This window comes from Thermobia domestica, chromosome 9 (genome assembly GCF_964235325.1).
Source record: "Thermobia domestica chromosome 9, izTheDome1.hap1.1, whole genome shotgun sequence".
Taxonomy (NCBI): Eukaryota; Metazoa; Arthropoda; class Insecta; order Zygentoma; family Lepismatidae; genus Thermobia; species Thermobia domestica.
This window is the reverse complement of record NC_137462.1, coordinates 145,285,079-145,311,957: the sequence shown is the minus strand read 5'-3', so window position 1 is coordinate 145,311,957 and position 26,879 is coordinate 145,285,079. Positions and strand designations below refer to the sequence as shown.

Genomic DNA, 26,879 nt, shown 5'->3' with positions numbered 1-26,879 from the left:
CAACTGCTGACAGTATACAGTTTCATTGATGCTCTGACCAGCTGGTAGTATTTCCTGATGCACGTTGCCTTCTGACCCAGAGTCAAATCATGTGGGACCCATCAACCTCTCTTGTAGTGATTCCTAAGTTAGTGGAGGTGCTGCCGAAATGTTTCTCCACTCACACTGAATTGCAATCCCATTTCCTCACTCTGGCTACTTTTCGCCTCATTTGCTGCCTGAAGATTTTCATTTTGTACATGTGTTAGTCTTCCGGCACGTGGTGCGTCTTCGAGTGTTTTGTCACCGCTTTTAAACTTGTTAAACCACCGCTGCACTATTCGCGTAGTCACGACACCCTCACCAAAGCCCTGGCATATCTTCCGGCCCGCTGCAGCAGCGTTTGACCCCAGTTTGAACTCATACAGCATACATGCCCTTATGACGCTCTGTGCAGGTCCCATGTTCACTCTGTCCTTACGCAAGTTCACGGTATAACTGAACTGCCACAACCAGGTAGTATGTTGGATATTCCCACAACAAAACTGACCTTCACCTTATCTCAATTCACATTCAATTCACGGTGTGAGGGCCAATTGAACACCACAGACCTTCACAAAAAGCAACAGAACTTTCTTGGTCACCTTTATACATGGCTGCAAAAGCAATTACTTCAGTGTGTAATATACAGTATGTTTATAGAAGACGCAGGTAGACCGTCGAAACAGTAATAGAAGTATTATACAGTGTTATTTTTGTTTATTTCTGTGTATTTGTTCAGCTAACATTTTATTAAAAGTCTTCGCCAAACTATTGGCGAACATAGTCATAACATAAGCATACCTCTCACTCGCTTAAATTAAGGTTTAATTAAACTTTTTTAAAACAGTGACGCAAATAATACATTACTCTGAATACTTATTTTGATTATACGATGTTCTATTCGTTCAAACATAAATACTATTAGCCTTACAAAAGTTTTGCAAAATGACACTAAATTTCCCTATCATAATCTGAAAATCCCCTTCTCTTGTGTAAGGTGAAACGGGAAAAGAACAAACGGGAATTCCCGTTTCGCTTTACAATCAAATTAACATACACTATCTTAGCATCATAGCCTGAAGTCATGAAAACAGACATAAGGCGAAACGGGAAAACGCCATTTTAGCTATGTATCCAGGAGATTATTGGAAGTTAGACCCATCGGCAAAGTTTAAAAATTGATATTTTTTAGATTAAGGAATAGTGATATCATGAACTCCTCCTTTTTGTATTTATATTCTTTTTTAACATTTCGTAATTTTTATAGTATGAAATGATTACTCTCTCACTGCACTTATTTTTTTAAGTATATTATGCTTTAAGCTTTGACGGATTTATACATACAACAAAAACTACTAAAAATCCATTGTATGTATAACAAACAATATGTAAAAAGAAGTTAAATAACTTTCGTACGATTATACTCAGCAGCTCTGATAAAAACTGCACTTAGTCAAGTAATGCGAAAACAACAGTTTTTTTTTTTTTTTTTTTTTGTGAAATGCACAATTATTATATACGTGGAAGTAGTAGCATCCTAGTATCAAACGGGGTGTGTGAGCTTACGTTAGTTTAACCCTCTGTTGCAGACACTAGTTATGTCGGGAGATTACTCCTAGGGGATTAGTTACCTCCAACATTAAGTGGAGACAACTGAACTGAATAGATTTGACAACTTGAAGCATATTATTAGCAGATAAAACAATGGACCGGTTTAAAATTATATAAGGTAAATATGTCCTAGAATATACATCCATCTCATCACGCAAGAATGGTTAAAATGTCACTCCTCTTACAATTGCCTCGTTAAAAAGCACGAAAGGATATAGTTCTGAGATTTCTTTCTTCAAATAATAATAATAATAAAAACACTAACAACACACAATTCTTCCTACATGCTTTTTTTTCATCAGTTGCTACTCATAGAGTTTCATTAAGGAAAATTTCTTCATAAGCGGTGTATATGTGAGAAAGAATGACTGAAATATGAGAAAATACAAATTTCCTTCACGTTCCAATTCATTTGTGTATGGAATGAGAATGTTCTTGTCCTTCCTGTGTAAATACTAAAAAGTGTTCATTGAACGTACAAATACTTCTATAAAGCATTAAACATCAACGTTTATTTTGTTAGCTTTCTCCCTCTGTATATAGCGGAACTAGAAAACGGTGTTATGGTCTAATTTTCTGGTTAGTTTCGTGACCGCCAAGATTAGTGGATACGACCTTAACAAGCTAATTAAGTGATGAAGCTGTAATGTATGATGAAAGGAAGTGGATAAATTACCATTATGAAATTATGTTTATAGGAGGTACTTGGAAAGGAAAAAAGAAATGAAAAAGAAATTATGCTGGTCGGAGTCAAAGATCTATTCAAGATAGTGAGGTAGAGTTTGTTTCCAGAGGAAACAAATTATCCCGGGTAAAGTTTGAACTTTTCAATTGGATAATCGTGAGAATCAAAAGTAACAAAAAAGACTGCTTTCTAACCAGCTGAAAAGGTTCAAGGTTCTTCATTGGTGAAAATGTCCGAATTCTTCATTGGTCCGAAAAGCATGGTTTTTAACTCATTTCTAGCCGAATGCTCTGTGACGTCACACGGAAGAAGGCGAGTAGGTAGGAAAAATTTTCATTAAGAAAGAGCAGTGGCAGAGAAATAAGAGAATCAATGGTGTTAACTAGTCGATGATTATGAAGACAAATAACTCATACTTTCCTGACTATGCATACACTTTCAACACCTGTTTATTCCATTATTCTATGTTATCCCCCTACTTTGTTTTAGTATTTCTCCCTGATTGCAAAAGCGTGCTCCTACGTCATATCACAGCCAGTTGGAAATAACTGATATATAAATTGGGAGGATATGGTTCCACTTAACTGAGTTGCCAGCAAAAGTGGATATTCTTTATAAAGGAAATCTTTAAAAATGCTTTAAAGTGAGTTAGTGCTGCCATTTTTTGTGAACCTTTCGGAGACCCATTCAGGTTTGCCAGATATCATGTAACAAGACATCAATGAGAATTTTCATACAAATACGTCGGTTCAAGCAGAGCTCAGGGGTGGGAGGTGGGTGGGGGGCAAAAATCACCGCTCATGAACTAAGTAAATCGGTTTGAATACAGTTTGCAGTGACTAAAAAAAACAATGTTTTCTTCAAGTTACATTTGAAGTTACAAATTGCTCTTTTTGCTAATAAAGAGCCTATGAATCAATGTGAACAACTCAATACTTTTTAACTGCATCGACGGTATTATTTTTTCAAAGTTAAATGTTTCCATAAGGGAAGCGATGAAATATGCATTTTTTAAACTAGTGTATATACACTACAAACTCTATGAAATGCAATTTCTTTTTTATTAAATTCTGTCTCAAGTATCCTACGATACTGAATCTCTTTAATCAATCGTATAATTCTCACAAATTATAAATATCAGAAGCTTTTATTTTTTCGATTAACAATCTTTCTTTTATTTCTAGATATTCTATTCTGGATCCTCTTGCGAGGAATAATGATAATTATAAGCCGCAGCTCTAACAGCCTGGTCGACTACGTCACTAAAAAGTGTTATAAGTAAAAAAAAATGTACAAAAATGGTACATGCCAAGATGGTTGAATTGCCTGTTATAAGTAGAAATGTTTTTCACACTGTTAGTGTAAGTAAGAGGGAGAAGCGGCTCATTAACATATGGAAAATGTAAAACAGTATATTAAGATTGTAACAAACGTTTAAATTGTCAAAAGTAAAGTGTTAATAGTAAAAAATGATTTAAAAAGTGAGAGCAAAGCTCCTCAATACTTATCATTTGCAGCGTCATCTCTTCTCTTCTTGGTATCCTACATTTTCTTACGTTTCCACAGAATATCTCTATCTATAACTGATGTACGCTATATACAATATTTTGTAGCACTTTCTGCCCATTTAATATTTCAACAGACGGAACCCAATTTTTCTGTGTATTTTACATAAAACCAGTGACGGTTCTTGAGGGAACTCTTGTCTGTAAAGGTTAAAATTTTATCACTATATGGCAAGGGAAGAAAGCTTTCTTCCCACAGCTACAGAAATCCATACACAAGAATTAGTACATTACATTAACTTTCTTCCCTTAACTTGTAGCTTTAAAATGTAAAATTCTATAGATAAATTCCTTTAAGAGCCGCCACTGCATCGCACATTACTCAAAACGAAGTTAATTTGTTCTAAAGCTATTCAACTATAAAGAAATACAGATTAGAAATATATATACTTTGGCTGCCGATATGGGAGATCTTGCTCTCCCGCTGTACCAGAAAAATATGCTTGTGTTTTGTACGTACTTTGTAATATTCTTTTTTCTTTCTCTCTCTCCCCTCTGTGTTTCTACTGAAATCGATACGCAATAGTGTCACAGTGTGATAAAGGCTTTGAACAGCATTTGCAATACAGATTTTTATTTACCAATAGCTCCTATAACATATTAATACCTTTAAAATGTGTTTATACTGGAAGCTATTTTTTTCGTGCAGGTTTAAACGAAAATTGAAAATAGACGAATTTGATAAAATAAAAAGAGGATAAAAGAATTACTATAGAAAGAATTACTACTAAAATAATTACTAAGAGAAAGAGTTACAGAATATAAGAAAATGTGACAACTCTATAAAGGTAATAGAACACAACTATTTATCACTAGTTTACCCTTTCATACTGTTCTAGTCAGATGTACCTGTACTTAGTGTTTTTTTTCTGTTTGTTTCGTTGGTTTCACTTTCAATCAGCTGAAGAAGAATTTACTTGTTTTGTGATCTGTCATAGGCAAATGAAACATTTACTGTTGTGAAGAGATTTTCATTCAAGGCCTCCTTTTATCTCTGACAGACACCAAACTTAAAATAAAAAAAGAAGGTGAATTGTTTATGTACGTATTTTTGAAGCACGTTGAAGTATCACACTGTTAATAGATGTACTAGAATTAGGCTATATTGCTTTTATGAAGGTATTTCTTTCATGAATGTACCTTTAAATAATACTCTACCCACCAAATTTCAGATTAGAGAATGATAAAATATATACGAATATTTAATAAAAAGAATGTATACTATTACTGACTTTAAACTTGTAGTAGTAGGAAAAAATGGAATAGAAAAAATAGACTCGCAGTTACTTCTTTACAGCGACATAAAGTTCAGACAAAAGCTTACATTAACGTCTAGAATTTCTCTTTCGTAACTTCTATAATTACTGGGAACGCTTCAATACGTACTGTTTGTTATAATTTGTTATTTTAAGCTAACGGACAGGCCTCTCACTTGATTACATTTTTTGAACAACTGTGGCCTACTACAATTAACCACCACAAACAAGTCTCTGTCGACGCTTGAGACAGATTTTCTTACATTTGACTAACACTCTAACAGTTTACTTGTTTTTTTTTAATTAAACAAGGAGAGTATACATATAGACATCATAGCGGCAAGATTTGGAGGTCCTAATACGTGCTGCACTAATACATGAGTACTGGATATGAGTGGCCTTTTGTAAATTAACATAGGGTGCTAAGACTGAAGTGGTTCCTTGTACTAAATGCTACACACTAGGGCTGCGAACTCAGACGCCACTTTTTCCGATCACTTGTATACAATGCAGCACATTGTGCTCTAAGAAAAAAAAACATATGAAAGAGTGCAACAATTTTCACACAATGAATCAATTGCTTCTACCAACAACTTCTAGTCACATTCAACACAATTATCTAAACACTGTAAGGTCCGGCACACACGTTCCGCTTTACCGGTGAGGTTAACCTGTACAGGTAAACCGGAGTGTGGGTGCCAGCCTGTGCAGGCGACCGGAGAAGAATCGAAATTCAATTCTTACTACCTGCTCAGGCGTGTATGTGAGTCACTCCGGCACACCTGCATAGCAGGGTTTCCAACAGTTGCAGTTTATATATATATGTATGTATCGGGTCTTCTAAATATTGCTCCCATGGACTACAGAGCACTTTTCTACAGGCCAAAATAAAGCGAAAATGTTATATGATGTTATGCCCTCCGAGACCTCCTTCAGCCGCTATTAGGAATCAAAATTTCACAATTTCAACATTTTTACCCCATCTCATATAGGCTAAGAAAATGAGGTAGTGGACCAAAGACAGCTGCTGTTTACCAAAGGTCGTTACACAGCAGGGGTTTCATTTAGTCAGAGGGGAAAAATAATAATTGGAAGTTCAATAGTAAAATTACTAAATCTAGTAGGAAATCACTAAAATTAGCATCACTGCTGCACAGCGTTTACGTGAGTTGTGCCGTGTTTACGTGAATAGCGAGCGTCGGTCGTCGTCTTCTTTGCTCGCCATCTCTCGACTGAGTTAAAATCTTCAGGTTTATCGTTACGTGTGTGTACTCTAGCCTGTACAGGTATACCTTTCCGGTATACCGATGAAGTTTACCTGACAGGTATATCGTAACGTGTGTGCCGGGCCTAATAAAGCTACGATTTTCCCCTCCTGGCAATATACACATTCTTTTGCATTTGCCGTTTCATCTCCAAATATGTAAGGCCCGGCATACACGTTATACCTGTCAGGTAAACCTCACCGGTATACCGGAAAGGTATACCTGTACAGGGTAGAGCACACACGCGCAACGGTGAACCTGAAGGTTTTAATTCAGTCGAGAGATGGCGAGCAAACAAGACTCTGCCGGAGTGACACACACACGCTCAGGTCTACACGCCTGCGCAGGTAGTAAGAGTTGAATTTCGATTCTTCTCCGGTCGCTTGAACAGGTCGCTGCGCCTGTGCTGTTTGGCCTGCAGCGGCTGGCACACACGCTCCGGTTTACCTGTACAAGTGATCTGTACAGGTAAACCTCGCCGGTACACCGGAACGTGTCTGCCGGGCCTTACACTTATACATACGACTTAACGCTTTTGGGACAGAACATTGACAAACAGAATATTTTGCCCTACACAAGACTTGTCAAGTGTATAGAGATCTTTCACTTTCCCTTTTTCCTTTTAAAGTAGCAGAACAAGGTAACTAGTGGAAATGCAAATTAAACCCGATATTTTGTGGATTCAGATGAGGCAAAACCTACGCCCATCAAACTTTTCAAACACGTATATATTCATATGTGTTTTATACGTTTTATATGTGTTCTGTGATGAATATGCAAAATTGTTAAAGCATGTATATCCATCACTAAACAAACCAACTTGTCCTTGTTTCTTATATTATTGTTATACGCTTTTATATTTGTTTCTTTTTGAAAGGAAAAATATGTTTATTTAGTAGTGGATATGCGTGCTTTGACTGATTATATTTTGCGTGTTAATAGGATGAATATGTGTTCTTCGGTTCGAGAAAGCAATTTATGAAGGTTTCAACTTTCATAAAAGTTATTTAGTAGTACTGGTTTATGGGGAAAAATCATTTCAGATATGGGGAATTATTTTCTCTCACGATTTGAACGGAGTGAAAAGAATCTATGAAGGATACTACGAAGCAATTTGGCATGGCATTGACGTTAGAAAAATTACTTAGGGCTATTGTGAATGAGATTACCGTGACTCTAGTGAATACGAAATTCCGTTAATGATTATCCTGAAACCAGAAGTTTGTAGTATATACTTCAAATACTTACAATTTATCTTACAAGGAAACTGATTAAAGTGTGACACGAAATTGTGGACAAGTTTATGTGCAATCGAAGTGTTTTTGTGTACAATTAATTCCATTAGAGAGAAAAACCCTGGATCTCAACTGTTTCGGAGATATAGAGAGGTAAGGGGAAAGCTGGTGCTCTGATATTTGTGGATTTTCGGCTATGTAGCAAGTGAATATGTTTGAAAATGGTATTTAAACTTAAGAAAAATGCACCAGAGCGAATAAAAGTGGTGTTCAATGTTGAGGTGAGTGGCGTAGCTTTTACCCGGGGCCGAAAAAAAGAAGGAGTTATGAAAAATAACAAACGCCATTGACACAAAGAACAATATTGTATGATATTGCTTGCTAATATATCATGTATTTAGTTCGTAGAAAACTGTATTTGTTAAAAAAAAAAAAAAAGCAACTGATATCCCCCTTTTTTCTTGTACACTACGACCGATAATGTACTGTATCTGTTTGATCATTCACATGTTTTTGCCGACGTTCCTTCCTGAAACATTTCTTTAAAACCAATATCTGAATAGCAGTTAGTAATTGTCACAACAAAACCAACTACTATATAAGTGTTCGCTACCGATCCTATTTCACATGTTGACACAAGACTGCAAGAGACAAGTAGATCTTTTTAGTTACAAACTGTCGCCAGTTTGAAACTTTATTGTTGCATTATGCTGATGTTCCTGATCGCCTAAGGTATTGCAAACTCCCATTTTTGTACTAACTTTGACTCGTATTGGTTGATAATTGCGGAAATTACGATTATTTGGTAAATATACTAAACAGTTGTCATTTTCAATTTTTTTCGATGGATCGTTTCAATTTTCAGTCTCGAAGTAAAATGTATTTTTGGGCTATTTTTCGTTCCGATCGGTTAATAATTGTAGAAATTATAAATCTTTGGAAAGTTCGCACGGCCACCAGCTTTTTACATTTTTCATCCTATTTGACCTGGTGATGCCGAGAAGCCTATATATAGACACCTTACACGCCTATTTCAGGCAACGATGGTACTCTCTAATTTTCACCTTTCCCCTCCAAAACATTTTTCCTATAATTTTTAGGGACTCTTCGGTCTTGTAATCCTTACGTATAAGGCGACATATTACTAAAGTTTAATGGATGAAGGAATTCTTCATTTTTAAAAGACTCTCTTACTTGTTCGCTCTTTTACTTGTACTCTTTTACTCGCTACATGTTCATTTGCAAGCCTACCGAGAAAATTTTAGGGGAGTCCAGTGAAAATTTAGGGGGCGGCCCACCCTAGCCCCCTCGTGGATATGGGCCTGCTCCTCCCCGAGCAAATGACCTGAAAAGCACTTCTACTAGCTATGATGAATGCAGATGCCTACAGACAGCACCGCTCTGCCATCTACAAAATAGCCCTAGCAGCACAGACGGTAGGACCAACAGTGAAAAACAGTAATGTAGCCAACAGCCAAAGTTGTAACTGACCGCTTTGCCGACCATTTGCCAACGCAAACCTTACGAGAGAAGTAAAATCAGTGGCGGATCTAGAAGGTAAAAATTGGGGAGGGCAGCCAGAACCAAGATTATGATAAGTATAGCATGAGTTTACGCAATTGATTTTAATTTGAAATCTGTTTGCGCACTTCCTTAACAGAAACTAGGAATATCCAATGTTTCAAAATTTTTCTAATAAAAAACAAAAGGCAACTTCAATTATTTTTTTTTTCATTCAAGAAAGTGGGGGACCTAAGCCCCCGGCCTGGGGCTAGTTCCGCCACTCAGTAAAATTTCGATCAGGAAGTCAAAACTGTGTAGCTTGTAAATTGATAAACTATGTAACTTGTTGGTTAGCCAACATATACTTTGAACTATGTTGGGGCAACGATTTTTTCAACTCTATTTAACTTATATAGTTACCAATCCCAACAACATGCTGCGCATTAGGCTACGTACAGCCTACTATAAAAATGCTGCTAGAAAGTATTATTCCACTTGTGACTGCATAAAAACGAGATTCGCGTAAATATTGTAAAAGAAAGAGGAAAATATTCAACACTTACCAGCAGTAATGAACCATCAGAACTTGGACGACAGGAGCATCAACCTACAAGCAGAGTTAAAGGAATATTAAAATTAATACATACTTTCACTTCTTATTACATAATGATAAAAAATTAACATTACATTTCTTTCATTATAAATTACTCTCAAGTTCATCTTTCATCTTTGATCAATGTTTCTTGAATAGGTAAAAGAAGCCAACTTCGCTTTTCTATGATATACGGTCAAGATTGTTCTTTTCTTTTCAACGAGAACAATATTGTCTACAGTAATGAATTTTGCAATATGAATAGCGTTTAACGAAAAACAAATGGTCTAAAAATTAGTCGATAGAACTTACACAGAGTATATCAAAATTAAATACATCGATACAAAAGTTCATGCGTACTTTTCGAAAAAATTGAGAAAAACTAATTATTTTTAAATTGAAACAAGTGACTTTCGTTTCAAAGTGTGAAACTAAGGGAGACTTCCAAAATATGGAAACTCATTACTCAAACTTGAAATAGTATATCTATAACAACTTGTTGTAATAGATTAATAAGATCAAAGATAGAGCTGATGCTCGGTCGCTGAATCCGTATCAGGAAACCTTTATTCACTATGCCTTACTATGTTTGTTAGTGTTATTATACATAAGGGAATCTTGTGTATGTTTAAAAATTAAATTTAGAAGAAATACAGTAATTTGAATTATATATATATATATATATATATATATATATATATATATATATATATATATATATATATATATATATATATATATATATTTAAAAAAAAGGACGTGTTTTACGAAAGTAGAAGAATAAGTTGGCTAAAAATAGTGAGAACTATTGAAAGCAATTGTCGTAAAATAGATTACGTATTTCAAAAATTTATATACCGTAAACAGTAAAGTAAAATGTTATAGCTAGTGCTTTACCGTGCAACAAGGAAAGTACATCAACGATGAAACCAGAAAGCGAGCATGGAAAATGGAGAAGGGGAAAGAATTGATGTAGGGAGAATAGGGGGAATAATTGATCTGTCTGCAGTTGTTGTGTGTGTATGTGTACGTCTGGCCTTGTATTATTGCTCACCGCTCGCTCTCTCCTACCTTCCTCGTTTCGAGCCCAGGTACTCATAAAATTTTTACTTATCCTTGTCTCAGGCTTAAGCTCTTTAATGTGGGCCAGGAAGGACGGGAGTGCAAATGCGGTGAACGGAGGCGAGGGGAGAGAGGAGATGCTGCAATAGCGTATACTCCATTCTCTCGAGGAAACACACACACACACACAGAGGGACATTGCATCACGAACTATCATCCACTGTCTTGTATGAGTAGGTGCGTGTGGCGACAAGTAGGCGTTGCTTTTTACTTCCGTATTTCTATATGACCAGGCAACATAACATGCAATTACCACGTATGTTTATGTACGTGATATTAGTGTTAGGTAAGGGGGATGTTCCTCCTAGCATTCTCAGCTTCTAAAATCGAATTTGCTAAAAAAAAAAAAAAGATTCATTTATGTATACTATTATAAAACACTTTCTTTAAATATAAAATACCCGGGTGATATTAGACAAGAGTGTGCAAAACGAAGAGATGATGACGAAGTGCTTTTCGACATGGAAGAACCGTGTTTGATTCCTGGTGGGAGTTCATGTGGTTCAGATTCCACGTTAAGCTGTAGGTCCACGTCTCATAAAGTAGCTGAAATATTTTGTTTGAATTTGTAATTACAATATAATTACTCTACTAATTACAGGCTATACAACGAATGAAATAATATTAGTTATTTGGTTTTAGTAATATAATTTGTTTTTATATGTTTCCTGACATATTTTCAACATTCGTTACCGTTATTAAACATTGACCACTGTGATTAATACTTTCCGATTACATATGTTTCACATATGACGTGCTATTACACCCACAATAGTGCATTTTAAAAAGGCTTTGTTTATGATCTCACGTAATTAACTACCTACGTATCAATGAGTATTAATGCGAATTAACATGCGAAATATGTTATTTTGAAAGTAGATAATGTCATTGTACTTATTATTCAACCAGTTTAGGACAGTTGATATAGTTACATACGCTTGGAAAGAATTCAGTAACAATTCCCTGTGTAAACAATATTTCAATATCTGTCAATCCCTCATCTGATAAGCGAAAATTGTACCACTACTACAATTTATTAACATATGTAACCACTTGCAACGTAAACCATGTTCATTTACAGGCAATTATTACCTATAACAGAATCTTGATCATGACTTCCAGCATTGACGTAGGCTTTTTTAATTCCGAGTTAACCCTCGTGTATTACAAAATGCTCAAAGGTAACAAGATGTCATTATCTATTTTTTTCAAATTTTAGACCAGTACCTCACATGATATAAATTTTTTTAAAAAAAAACTATATACCAAATGTCTCACTTCCTATCAAAAATGCAAAATTTCTGCCCGACTATGATGGAATTTGGTGGAGCTGAAAAGGCGTTCTGCGTGATGGAATTCGTAGAAACCCAGTGTGCTACTTACGTGCAAAAGCTCATTTTGTATGTGATATGGTGAGGGAGCTCCCGGAGTTCTATCAAGGAATCGCATCAACAACTTATCACAACTGGTTATTTACGTTCACAGAAAAGATCCGAGCGCTCGGCAATCTCTGAACGTGTCGAGCGTGTACAGGAGGTCTTCCAACGGCCAAGTGCAGAACCACTCGTGAGCTAAGAACGCTGAATCCGGCAGTATGGAGTGTTTTAGAAACGCCTCCACATGAAGCAATACAATTGCAGCTTCAACAACTTAAAGAAGAATGATTTCAGTTTACCTGCCATGTTCAAGAGGTGTTTTTGAACCAGTTTTAGTGATGAATCCATATTCCACATCACTGGAAAGGTTAATCGACATAATTGTTGAATTTAAAGAAAAGAGTCATTGATCATTTAAGAAATTCCGCCAAGCTGAATATGTTTCGTGCCATGTCACATCGGAAACTGTACGGCCCGTTATCTTTGCGGAGGACACTGTTCCAGGCATGCCCAATTTCAACATGTTCTAGCTGTGGTTGACGCCACAACTAAATGATGACTCAGATTATTGTCTATTCCAACAGGACGGGTCACTGCCTCACTATCATTATGCAGTTTGTGCGTATTCAAAATGAAGTACTTCCACAACGTTGGATAGGACGAATAGGCCCTTCGGACAATGTTCTTTTCAAATGACCTACAAGTTCACCAGATTTAACCCTACTGAATTTTTTATGGGGGTTACATCAAGAACCGTACTTGCTTGCCTTCTCTTCCCCGAGATGTTCATAAACTACAATGATTGAAGAAGCTGCAGCTCGGTCACACCAAATATGTTAACCAGAGTCTGGCTAGAACTAGATTACAGCATCAGTGTTTGTCACATCACACACGGCGCTCATGTTGAGTTCATGTAATGTCTTCATTCTACCATAAACTATTAAGGACCGATGCACCAAGTGACACAAAAAACTCATGATATTTACAGGATGAGTTTATTTTCTATATAATATTTTTAAAATGGACTTACTTTAGAGACACTGCAGATATTTTAGAGGGAGCACTTACTATAGAAGGCGAGAAACTAATAACAAACTTGTTAATTAATTATAATTTTAACAATTGTTTGATCATTCTCCGCCATAGAAAACATTTTGAATTATGCAATTAAAATTTATTTTATTTTGTACACTTTTATAAACGAATCGATTTTAATGTCTGCATCTTTGTATTTTATGTTTGGCGAATAAACTGAAAATGAAACTGGTCACTTAGATCTATTTTCTTCATTAAGTTTTCCAATTACTGTCTATATACTGTACGTTTAAGAGAAATTGCTATGTGTATACAAAAACAACTATCAAAATACAAACATTTTGTTAATTACAAATACTGTATATTCTTTCATTATTAGGGTAAATGCATCAATACAATTTACGTTAGTGGTAGTTGAAAATCAATAAATAAGCTATGTTTTAGAATACTGAATAAAAGTCGAACATGTTTATTTCTCAGAAAAGAAATTGCAATATGCTTTAGTAATTGAAAAACTAAAAGGATCACAAAATCCAGTGTTAGCAGTAATGACCGTAGTTTTGTTGGTGTTATCTTCATCTCAGAAGCGCCATTAAAATCGCTGTACAAGGGATGAATTCTCTTCATTCAATTTAAGAAGAATGAGAAACTTAGCTAGGAAAGCGAAAAATAAAAAAGAACTTATTTGTTCTTCTTAATGAGACTTTAAACATTTTTTTATTATTATTTTGTTTCTCTTTGTCTTTCTGAGACAAGAAGATTAAGGTTTTAATTTTCAGGGTAGTTTGGCGGAGAGGGGAAGAAGAAGAGTCGGAGGATGAGAAGGATTGAAAATAACGCTGGTTCTCATTAAGGAAGGTGACCTTATAAATATTCTGTTCAAATGTCAGTTTGCCATTTTAATGACCTTCATGGTTCCTTGTTTCCTTTCTGTTTTGTGGGACACTAAAAGCAATATACCAGTACTGTAGTTATGTTTTTTTTTCTTGTTAAGAATCTTTTTTTAGAAGACTTAGGTCAATGCTTTTCTCTCTTTCTCTTCAAGGCAAGTCACTATAAATATTTTAGGTTCCATTTTTCTTTTTTGAACCTTCTGTAATACAGATTCAATTCAATTTCCTCTATCTTTTCTTTACGGTCCACCATGATTCTTTTATGGAATCATTTGTGGTTTTGGAATAAAATTTTGCATTACATTTTTAAAAAGACCATAAATAAATGAATTCATCATAAGATACAAACAACGATATGTCTCCAGTTTAATTGTATATTTCGAGCTCAGCAACTTTGCTTTCTGTACCCATATTTCTCTTTCCCCTGCTTCTTCTTCTTTGTTTCAGAACTTAATGAATTACGATTACCGTAAAGAATATACCTATTAGGCAGGGCTGAAGTATGTCGAAAAAAATTCTCAATATTCAACAGTACCTCAAACTTTGTCCAGAAATCATTGATCTTTTGACCATAATAATTATGCCCTCCTAAATTAAATCTGTACCAAGGAAGCAAAGTCGCTTATAAAACACATTTTTTGATGATAATAAGATTCAATTTGATTGGAAAAAGAGGGCGAATGTCAGCGAAGTACGAAAAAACACCAAAACTGACAACAACAAAATTATAGTCTTGTTTGTTAAGTATTTTATAGCAATTAGATGTAATTTATGTATTCATCTTCCATTCTCTATTAATTATTATTCATATAAACATTTTCAGAATATTTTCTAAGAAACTTATCTTTATTCTTCTATCATGATTACGTGCGATTTGCCACGGTATCGTTTAGAACAACTTAATTTTGGTGTTGTTTCCCACGGTATTGTGTTATTGATTTATCTTGTCTCGTTGATTTGATTTCATTTTCAGTTGAGTTTCCCTTTCAGTAGCGGGACGTGAACCTACAGCTTAATGTGGAATCCAAACCACATGAGCTCCCACTGGCAATTGAAAAAAAAATGAATTGAAATCTTTGAGTTTTACGTCCCACGGTTCTGCCGGTGAGGCTAAAGGAGACGGTGATGATGAGTAATGAATGAAATGGTGGAATGAAGAAAGTGGGAGGAAACGGGAGAACCCCGAGAAAACCCTCGCACACGGTGTTTGTCCACCACAAAGTTCACTTGGCGGGAGTTGGGATCGAATCCGGGATCCCAAGCACCAGAGCACTGGCAATTGAAGCTGGGTCTCTCATATTATAGGCTCATATGCTAAGCACTTAGCCATGGAGAGGTCTTATCTCGTAAAAGTGAAGATGGACACAAAATCGACTCATAAGCTAATTATTGCCAGATGATTATATTATAACAATCAAATCCGTTATACCTATAAACGGAATACACACAAACGACGCCAAGCACGTTATCGAATTACTGCACTATCGCCTGTTAACGCCGTTGTTAAGTTGGTTCAGTTGAGGTTAAGTACTTAAAGTAATCATTTATGCTTAGAAGCCCACCAAATGCGTTTCCAAATCAATATGACGTACTCACTGGCGTATTTGGGGGGCTTCCGAGCTTAAGTTCCTCCCGAAATTTTATTTACTAAATTAAAATAAATGAAATATCTTGCAGAATCTTTACATTTCAAGGAATAAAGTTAGCAAAGCCCTCCCCGAAACAAAATCGTAAATACGCCACTGGACGTACTGTTTTTGTGTGTTTGAATGTGTAGCTAACATTGAACCTAGGTATATGATAACACTGTGCAACATGAAATCTGTCCTTTCCATGAAAATGTTTTTCTTATGTATTTTTGCATGAGAAAATCGAATTTATAATTACTTTTTATGTATCACATACCAATTTTGTGAAAAATAAAAAGTTTGAAATTTTGTACTGTGAAATAGCGTATGGGTGGTAATGAAATATGATTAATGATTGGTTTAGTAATTGAAATTTAGCGTACCTTTTCAGCAGCGAGGCTATATGAGACGTGATCCTACAGTTTAAGTTGGAATCCGAGCCATCGTGTCGTTCAACTTCCTCCTACCGGGAATCGAACCCGAGATCCCATGCACCGAAAGCACGTATGCTACCCAGTAGACCAGCGAGGAGGGCAAAAATGTGCTTAAGGTAAAAATTGTTGCATATGTAGTATACCTTAAAATATACTCTCATTTAAAAATCATGCAAGCGACAATTTTTCCTTCTTTACAGAAGGAATAATTACGCTGTTTAAGGAGGTGTTCTCTTCATCCCCCAATTTTCTCCTACCCCATACGAGTCTTTTTCTGTGTTATAATAGGAAACACTGGTTTCTCATATTTCTCCTCACTCTTTATCTCATTTCAGGTAGTAGCCCATTAATATCTAGTAATAAACGAGTTCAAATTTGTGTTACCTAAATCTGCTGCCGTATGTTCTAGCATTTAAGTAATTTTGGTTCGATTGTATTGTAATTTGCTGAACAGTGTTTCGTTAAGAGTGGTCTGATTTTCCGCGTTGTGTATTTTTGTGGTAGTGTGTGCTGTGCATCTGGGTTTCAAAAAATGTTGATTAAATGTACACCTTTAGTTAAAAAGGCTTATGAACTGTACTTTAGTTGTAGGGTTGGAGACTAGGGTAAGTCCTGTGCCCCGAACATATGTTGCACTACGTGGTGCAAGAATTTGAGAAACTGGCTACAAGAAAATATAGTTTTATGAAATTTGCTGTTCCGGTGGTTTGGCGCGAACATATAGATCATGTACTGACTGTTACGTTTGCTTGACAGATGTAAAGGATTTTTCTTCTAAACATCAGATTCAGTCCCCTAATTTAAAGTCAGCTATTCGACCAGTTCCCCACAGTGATGATCTTCCAGTACTTAAAGGTCCAGAACATTACATTATTGATTCAGAATATGATGCCTCAGCCTTCCAAGCAACGGGGAAAGTGTAGATTTTCACCCATCTGCATCCCAGTCAACGTCACCTTACTTGGTCACACAAGAAGAACTTAACCATCTTATACGAGACTTTTCCTAAAAGAAAAGCGGAATTGTTGGGTTCCAGGCTTCAAAGTTGGAATCTCTTAGCTCAAGATATTAAAATCAGTTTGTTTATAAAACGACAAAGTCATTTTGAGAACTAGTTTGTTCGAAATAGAGGCATTATTTATTACAAAGATGTAGATGGCTTTTTTAGTCTTTGGGACATAAACATAATCCCACCGAGTAGCACTTATTGACAGGTCGAAACTAAGTCTGAAGGTAGTGCGTCTTTATACTGGAAATGTTAATCCATCTGCTTCTGTAGCATACGCGGCTCATACAAAGGACGTATGAAGTTATGAGTGCGAAATTGGATTTCACTGACTATGAAAAATTCAAATCGAATGTGTGGGGAGACTTGATAGTTATTGGTATTCTCACAGGAATGCAACAAGCCCAATATTTTTTCTTTTTGATGTGAGTGAGACAGCTGTGACAAAGTAAACCACTACGTCCTTAAATACTAGCCTCAAAGACAAGATTTCATTCCTGGTATATCAAAAAAATTGCGACAGCTAACGCCGTGCAGTTAGGCCACCCAATATACACCTTCTTATCCCATAATCGTGTCAGGTAAAGAGACCCCCCTCTCTCTCCTCCTCTCTTCTCTCCAATACTAAAATTATCCAACAACATGAGCGCAATTCTGATTTCAAACTACACATGTATTAGTTTCGATAAAATGAAATAACAAAACCGAGACGAAACAAGATTCATAGGTTGATGTAGGGAAAAACTGAAACACACAATGAAATATTGTAACCAATGGATGTCACAGAGATTTGAAAATGAGGCAGAGAGAAAGAGAGAGAAGAGGAGAGGAGAAGAAGAAAAGAAACCGGAGAACAGATAAAACTGTGGAAGTCAAACGTAGTAAGAAAAGAACCTAACATTATAAAGTTCCGTTTCCAGAAATCCAACAGTAATATAGAAATAAAATTTGCTTTTACATATTTTTTCCACAACTATTCGAATATATACAGGATGCTTTAAACATTCATTATGTCACTTTCATAATGGATAGCATACTCAATTTCCAGTAGAACTATATCTCTGAGACACATCTAGGATAATGTCAAAAGTTTAACATACATGCTTTGTTTCTGCGTGGTTCGATTGCAAATTCGGTAGTGCTGATTGGACGTAGTGATCCAAAATACATTCTAATATACCCAGTAGATAGCGTTGGTTATATCCTCCATTTCAGACTACTAATGCAAATTGAACAAACAAAAAAAAAAAAAAAACGAAAAAAAGAAAGAAAGAGAAAATTGAAGAGATCAGCAATATCCTATATTAAAAGTCCAAACTTTATCGTAATAAAAAGTTACAAATGTTCGAAAGGAAAAGTTTATGTTCCTCATAGATGTAGCAAATTTCAACGTGAATAAAACACATTGAATTATAGGATGGGAACAAATTTTGTGTTGAACTAGTATAAATAAAATTTTATTTTAAAATAACCAAAGAGATTGCCATTTTCTAGTCTTTTCCGAAGATGTATCTGTTCCGAACATCGAGCATTCATTTCATCTCTTCCAGATATAACGTAATTTGCACAGATAGAATGAACACGCTAAGAGCTCAAGCGGATCATTGTATCAGTCGCATGATGATTAGGTTATAGACCACCACTGGATCGATTATTCAAATCCGTGGTGATCCGGTAATTCGACTAGACTCGGTAACCCAGTCCCAGAGGATAAAAAAGATATTTTACTTATTCCCTTGCGTTTAAACAGTATTTCTGTCAGAGATGACCGAGACTGGACTGGAGATGTTATCCCCAGAGCACAAAAACCACGACGCCGAAGTTCCCAGTTAATTAGATTCTCCAGACCAGGTGTATCGGGCTCTTGCTCCATTTTAACTTTGGAACATGAAGTGCGTGTGTGTGTGTGAAAGAGAGAGAGAGGGGTAGAAGTGAAAGATGCAAAGACAGGATAGGGAAACGTCAAGAAAGAGAAAGAGGAGGGACGAATATAAATATGAAACATACTTATCATTGCAGTGTATGGTGTAGAACGCACACACTGTTTGCTAGAATTATCGCCAGTGATGCCTTGTAATTTCTCACAATCAGAAGATGAATCTCTGTTTGCAGCCATTATTTTATGCCAAAAAATTATACTACCTGATGGAGAATCGAACCAAGATTTTCTATTTCCTAACGGTCCTGACTAAGTCAACAGAAAATAAAGGGCCATCATTTCTTCTTCTCAATTAAATTTATAAATTAAGTTACAATTTGTGATTCCTGAACTTCGCATTGCACTTAGAATTTTCATTACATTGCTACTGACTTTTGTTTCAGGTGAGGGAGAGTTTAGTAAATTATCGTTAATAAGAAATAATTTGAGATTAAATAGCTCTCATCCTAAAAGTCATTTTTCTAGTGATGCCATGGACAAATATGTTTAAAGATAGTCCAATTGGATTCAGCATTTTCAAATTACTATCAAATGTGCAATTAAAAATGATGGTATGGGTAGTTGTACCATTGGCAGAAGCGTACTTCAAAGATCCCAATTTTGAGGTTATTTTTCTCGTGACCCCATGGACAGATATATTCAAAAAAGTTTCATTTGATTTAGCGTTCTCAAATTAGTATGAAAAGCGGAACTAGAAATGAATCTAAGAATGGGTAGTTGTACCATTGGCAAAAGTGTACTTCTAAGATTCCAACTTTAAGGTTGTTTTTCTTGTGACCTCGTGAATAAGTATATTCAAAAAGAGTTTCATTGGATTCAGCATTCTCAAATTAGTATAAAAAACGCAATTAGAAATGAATCCAAGCGTTAGAAACACTTTAGAAAATATTAAAACAAGTTATAGTATATAGAACAATCCATATTGTTGCCTATATATTTCTTAACTATATAAAATCTGGTTCTCTAGTCTTGATATCATCTTCTTCTTGTTTTCATCTCAATCATACGTTTGTGAGCAACATGGAAATTTTAAAACTTTTCCTTGGGAGAGCTGTTTTATACTTTGAAATGGCCTCTTTTTCGTAGCTGCATCTAGATATTCTATCCTTGGTCTTCCTGTTCCTGGTTTTCCTTCTGCCTTTCCCTCTATCAGCACGGTGATCCAATCGGAGTGCCGAATAAGATAGCCAAGCATGCTGTTTCTTCTTTTTGCTATTATCTTCATGATCTGTTGTCCTTCATTATCTTCCTTCAGTACGTCTTCATTCGTTTTTCCGTTCGGTCCATGATATGAGCAGCATTTTGCGCCAACACCACATTTCAAATGCTTCCAGCTTGGATATTTCAGCTTTTCTCAATGTCCACGTCTCTGAACCACATTTTGCGCCACGCTCCATACCAGGGTCTTAATAAATATTTTACGAATGTCCAACGACATATTGCTTGATGTTAGTAGTCCTCTTTTCCTATTGAATGCTTGTTTAGCCTGCGCTATTCTGGATCTTACGTCTTTTTCACTTCTTTTGTCCGAAGATATTAGACTTCCTAAATAGGAGAATGTCTTAACGTCTTCGATTTTCTCTCCATCTAGCCTTATATTTGCTTTTTCCTGTCCTGCTCTTGTGCATTTTATCACTTCGGTTTTCCTCTTATTTATCTTCACTTTGCATGTTTTCCAGTTGGTCCTTCAAATTTGAAATTGCTTCCTGCAAATCTTTTTCGTTCTCCGCTATCAATGCTATGTCATCAGCAAACCTTATTGTGCTGAATACCTGACCATTTACTTTTACGCCTTTCTTATTTTTATCAAATAACTCTTTCATAACATCTTCTATATAGGCATTGAACAGGAGAGGTGAAAATTCACATCCCATGGGCAAAAGCGTAGTTCAAAGATTCCAACTTTAGGAAGAGCGTTAAAAGAGAAAATGGAATTATGTCAATTTATGAAGCTGTAGTAAAAATAGGGATGTTTTGTGTTTGTTTATTTGGAAGTTAATGTTATTTTCTTTTAGCATTTTTCTGTTGCCAAGCCCCTTGCAAAAAGGACACGAATGCTCAAAGGAGACGTGCGTGTGAAATGCCTCCTAAAACGGGACGTTGGGTTAGTGTCGTTCTGGCATTATTCTTCACTCTCTCCCTCACCACTGGACGTGTATTTTCATGTAAAACACCTTCTGAATCATAGAGAGGGAACTACCCGAGAATCGCAATTTGGGAACGAAAATCGCAAAGAGCAACCTGACATTCATGTTCACAGTCATACCTCATTATTTAATTTTAATGATTACTTCATTATTTAATTCTGGGAAACTGTTAGAATTAATTATAGGTTGTGTAGAAACGCTTTCAAAATGCATTAAAATTATAAATGACAAGTAAAAGGTGCCTTGCTGAGCGTACCTTGTAGGGCTCGCTTCAAGTCTGCTCCCCCGCACCGCGGGGTCTGCGCGCCCTTTATCGCCGCCACTGGCTAATATGAATATGAAACAGATGTCAGGCAAGGGCAACTAGCGGTGATTCCCATATGATCAGACGATGATTTATTTATGGCACGAGCCATAGTAGAAGGAGGCATAGTTGAAGAAACTATACCCTCTCAGTAACTTAAATTGCACGAAAATTTTCAAAGCAGGTTCATTTACCTGAGTACCGCATGTTGTTCACTTTGTCCAAGAGTTGGATGGTTTGTTTTTAACTTTTCTACCAAAAAGCATTTGTCTGAAATGGTGTTTCGGAGACAATAAAATAAAGAAAATATACTAGGCAGAGAGAGAGCAGGGAGGAGGGAGTATATCAATTATTCCTTCTCTCTAAACTTTCCTTCGCCTTCTATAAGAGAATGACCGTGCATTATTTTTAAATTTCCATTTTCTTCCTAGTCCTTCTAGAAAGCAAGGAAGAGCTGGGGGATGTGAGAAAAAAACCTGTAGGATTTCAGAACACGTTTATCTCTTGTTTGTCTTGGTTGCTAACATTATTGTTTCTCCATAAACTAGGCATTCCTCATGCTCCTATGCAGAAAGCTATTCTGTTACATAGACATTTTTGCATACTGTAAGCATATATCTTAAATAAAAACATAGAATATGTGAATATGCCCTTAAGCACTAATATATAAATTAACCTTTGAAATATGCATTTAAATGCACTATAGAACTTCAAATTCTAGCTGTATTACCGTTGTTAGAACCCCCTACCAAGTCTAACAGAGATGCATATAAGCAAATAAAATATGCATTTGCATAAAAATCCGGTCTACTCATTACCAACCTTTTAAGAACCATGGAAGCACAGTGCAGAGCATGCATCACTGTCTGTGGTAATCACAGAACCTTGTAAGGACCACTTAATACCTTATGTAATGTCTGAGGAGACATCATGAATCGCAGTGGTTTGAGCGTTGACTTTGAATAAAAGTGTCATTTTTTCTAATCATGTGTTTCTTTGTATTGCTTTCTGTGTAATACTTTCTATGTATTTTTCAAGTTCCACCAATCTATGCTATTTCGGGCATACGAAACTTACTTTCGTAAGTGACATAGCACGCGGAATTTACTTTTGTCCTAAGAGTTGCACAACAGTGTATACCTAGGTACATATACTAGCAGAAATGTCCGTGTTACGTGAGGAAGAATAAAGTGTAATGAATAAAATCCCAGAAATGTCAGTATTATATGAAATAACTTCTTTTCTCCTTTAAAAATGGGAAAGCTGGAATACGTGTTTGCTCATTCTTATTGAGGAGCTTATACTCAGCTCCCTTAAAGTCAATCTGCACCATTAATGCAACTACTCCCTTAATACTGCTTGTAAACGATCCAAGAAAGCTTGAACAATATCTTGCTCAAGACCATTCAAGACTGTTTAATGAAAAAGACGTCAGCACTGACGTCATTTTTGTCTTGAATTCAATAGTTTCGTTCAAGAGATTTCGTTTCGGTCCTGTTCTAAACAATCCAATTCAAGAACATTCAATAGCCAATCAGCGCTCGAATTGAGTGCAGTAAAATACAAAACAACTATGATGGCGTCCTGAGACAGCGCCAGTTCTTGAATAAATATCTTTTTATTACTCTTTTCCATAATTATCTGATATTTAAAGTGTACTTATAATAATAATAAACAGAAGCTAATATCAGGCCTGGAAAATATTGTTATTATTTTAGTTGATAATAATACACGAGTTACAGTGCTTGCATGCCCATAACTATTGTTAAATTTTGAGGCAATGATAGGTTTTGAGAATTTAATATACAAGAATATCGGGTGAATAGTTCATCAAATAAAAAATACATATCTGACTTTTCTTGCTTTAATAAGACGTTTTGTACTTTTATTAATCTGGGATAATAAAAAAATAATTGCGTACAGATTGATATTATGCTGGCAAACTGAAATACCCTGAAAATTATTACATATTATCCTATTACAAAATATGCAATTAATTTATTACGGAATTTACACGTAGTATTTCAGGTGTTATTTCTTAAGGTAGGAGTTACTTTCATGCGTGCAGGTTAATTTTACGAGGACTTTCCCGTAAGGTACAAATGCGTACCCAGACATGCTACATATACGAAAGTAAAAAAATCCACTAAAATCCAGAATGATATTTAACAGTGTCAGGGCAGGAACATAGAAAGGGGCCCACGCGAGAGTACGTCCGTCGGGAGCAAGCGCGTCATTGTCGGAGGTTATAGTGCAAGAAATGTAAGAATAAGAATAATGCAACAAACCCTTGACATCATATTCATTCATTTGAACTCAACTATAGCCCTTGTAATGATTTGATACTGGTAACAATAAACTGCTAAACATAAAATACTTGTTTCCTACATTATACGGGCATGTTCCGACAGTGGAAATTATTATCCCAAACAATCGTCTTTCATACGCATTCACACATTTTATCAGTAAAATTACTATTTGTTTGACTGGTTATTCTTAACCAGTATCAAATATGGGATAGGTTTGTGAAGAAAGTCTGGTGCAGATATGGGCGGTAAGTCCAGTGGCTGAAAAAATATATTATCATTGCTTCGTTTGGTTTCCTACGTTTTCAGCCTTTTCTTTAACAGTCTTCGATACTATAGCATAAATAACATCAAAAGGTAATCATTGCCTCGTGATACAATTTTGGGAAACAATCATTTTTTTTTCTTTTTGAGTGTGATTCTGGCATCAGTACGCCATTTGAAGAATCAGATTTTTAGAAAGCTTAGTACAGGGATTTTATATCTAAGCAGCACTTTACTCTTTTAACTTAAGCTAACCTAACCCGCATTTAATGTTAAAGCGTCAACATACTTAGTGAAAATTCGAAGGGGGTTGCTACAAAATCAATTGACCTGTTTTCTAAATTATTTTATATACTGGTATTCCATTAAGTTACAAATGCTTGCAGAAAGTTAGGAAATATATGCTAATATTATAGGTATTCATGCGGAGGTCTGAACTAAATCAGTACCCAGTTTCTATTTCATTTGTTTTCGTAGTTTCAGTCACTTGTTTTGGACTGAACATGATTCAATACCTCTATGATCGTGTAAAAGTTATTTCAAGACCATTCGAGACACTTGTTCAAGTGTCTTGAACAATACTCCTTTGAACGTGTAAATTTGAGGTATTGAATGGTCTTGTTCAAGCTTTCTTGGATCGTCTACAAACAGCATAAGAAACATTTTTTGAGGCAGTAGGAATGCATTTCCTGCGAAGAGAAGTTCATATTATGAGCACAAGTATACCCTTCTGTAGCAATCTAGTACAGGAAAGAAGTATTTTCGTAAGCATTTTGTAATTTTTAACGTCTCAGGGACATGTACTTGATAGACAGCTTGCCCTCAAACCTCAACCTAAAACTTTATTTACATAATACTATAGCAGGCTGTTGTTTATCGTGCTGGTTGGATGAGAAGGATTCATTGTTTTCATATTTCTGAATTGTACATAGTTTGCAACACTTAACAGGTACTAATTTTTGCTCAGTAATACAATAGAGATGAATATGTTTCCAGTGAAAGACAGTGACGCAACTAGGCTAGTTGTCGCCCGGGGCAAGAACTCGTAATAGCGCTCTCCCTTTCATCAACCAAACCAAAACGTTTTCAGGCTACACATGATATTGGCATCTCACAGTAATTCTCCTATTCCACTGTTTTCTTCAAGTCGTAAAGCTTGATTTCAAATTTGCAGTACATAACTCAACGTTTAATACAAAATAAAACACAAAACTAATTAGTAATTCATTGCCAAATAATCTGAGGGTACCATGTTTGACATATTGTTATAGTATCACAATGTTTTTGGAATTATATCGGGATGTGCATATGTGTATAATGAATCAACAGTCTATTGCTTTAGAATAGAATATTTAATTGTAATAAACAGTCAAGCTGTTGTCTCGAGTATTATACTCGGACATTTTACAAATTTCTTAAATCGGTGTAAGTTAAATGAAAACACAGAAAGCTGCAATCATTTTTACATTGTCCTCAAAAGATAGCTTTGAAGCTAACTTATGCTCCATGAATATGATCCTAAAGCTGGTGAGTCATTGTTGTCGTGTTAAGTTTCTTAGATATTTTTTTATGATCAGTAGATTCTGTCTCATATAGCCTCGCTGCTAAAAGGGATGTTAAAATCAATTCAGCCCACCTGAGCCTCCTAGACCTAATGACCCCTAACAATGTTAGGTAAACGGTACAAATTACACAGTTCCTCGTTAAGAAGTTTTCATTCATCTTCCTCATATGTTCGTCTCAGAATTTTATTTTCAAATATACTTTAGTACGCGTATTCATTTCAAAGTAAGCATACATGTTTCGCAACCGCACAACACAACAAGAATAGAAATATGTAGTTTTCTTTATTTTAAGCTTCACATTCTTGGACAGAATTTGGGAAGACACAAGTGTTTGGATGAATGTCCTGCTTTCAATCAACATTTAGTTTCTTCGTGAACACGACTTTTGTCTTTTGATGTTGGTCTTAGATTTTTGTTCAGTTCCACACAAGAGGTAAACGCTCTACCACTAAGCCATCGTGCCCCCCTTCCGGAGCATCATGCTAGAGACTAACTTTATAGATTTACTATGAGATTTAAAAAAAAAAAAATCAACTTAAATTTATAGAGTGACACGCAGGCACGTAGCCAGGATTTCGTAATAGGGGGGGGGGGGCGAGACGAAATACTGTGGTTATCACACCAGGGGCTCGATCATTCTACACCATTCTACTGGCAACCTATCCATATTGGTTTGGTAGAACAAAAAATGAGGTTTATGTTAGTAAGTACTTTAGTAACAAATTACGAAGAAATCTCAAGTAAAAGAATATAAAAAGAGTACAGAAAAAGATATAAGATATAGTCTTTCGAGGTGTTTAGAATTCGGTTCTTCTTGTCTTCTTTCTTTTTCTTATCTTCGTTTAATGCCGTCAAGGTTAACAACGAGATCTCTTTCGGCAGTAAAGACATTCTATAAAATGGATTGCCGCGCGTGTTGCCGCGATTTTGAAAATTTCTTTAACAAGTGTAACTGGAATCTATGTTACCAGGGTCATATTATTGGCGATTGTGGTCATTTCTTAAGTTTTACCTAAGAGTCTATCTGATCGAACTGGTTTATCGATTGTCATTTGTAGTCCATAAGATTGGTATGTAGCTAGATGGAGCGCGGAATGTTCCGTTACAATACTATCTATTCATTTTTA

At 35.7% G+C, this 26,879-nt stretch overlaps 1 protein-coding gene across 1 annotated transcript in view; it reads right to left on the bottom strand.

Annotated features, from left to right (window-relative positions):
* The window catches only part of Unc-76 (fasciculation and elongation protein Unc-76), a 624,125-nt gene that overhangs the window by 491,380 nt on the left and 105,866 nt on the right, over positions 1-26,879 (bottom strand). Inside the window, exon 2 of the mRNA XM_081771974.1 lies at positions 9,705-9,748. The gene's annotated coding sequence lies outside the window, so the exon portion shown is untranslated. The remainder of the gene's footprint in view (positions 1-9,704; positions 9,749-26,879) is intronic.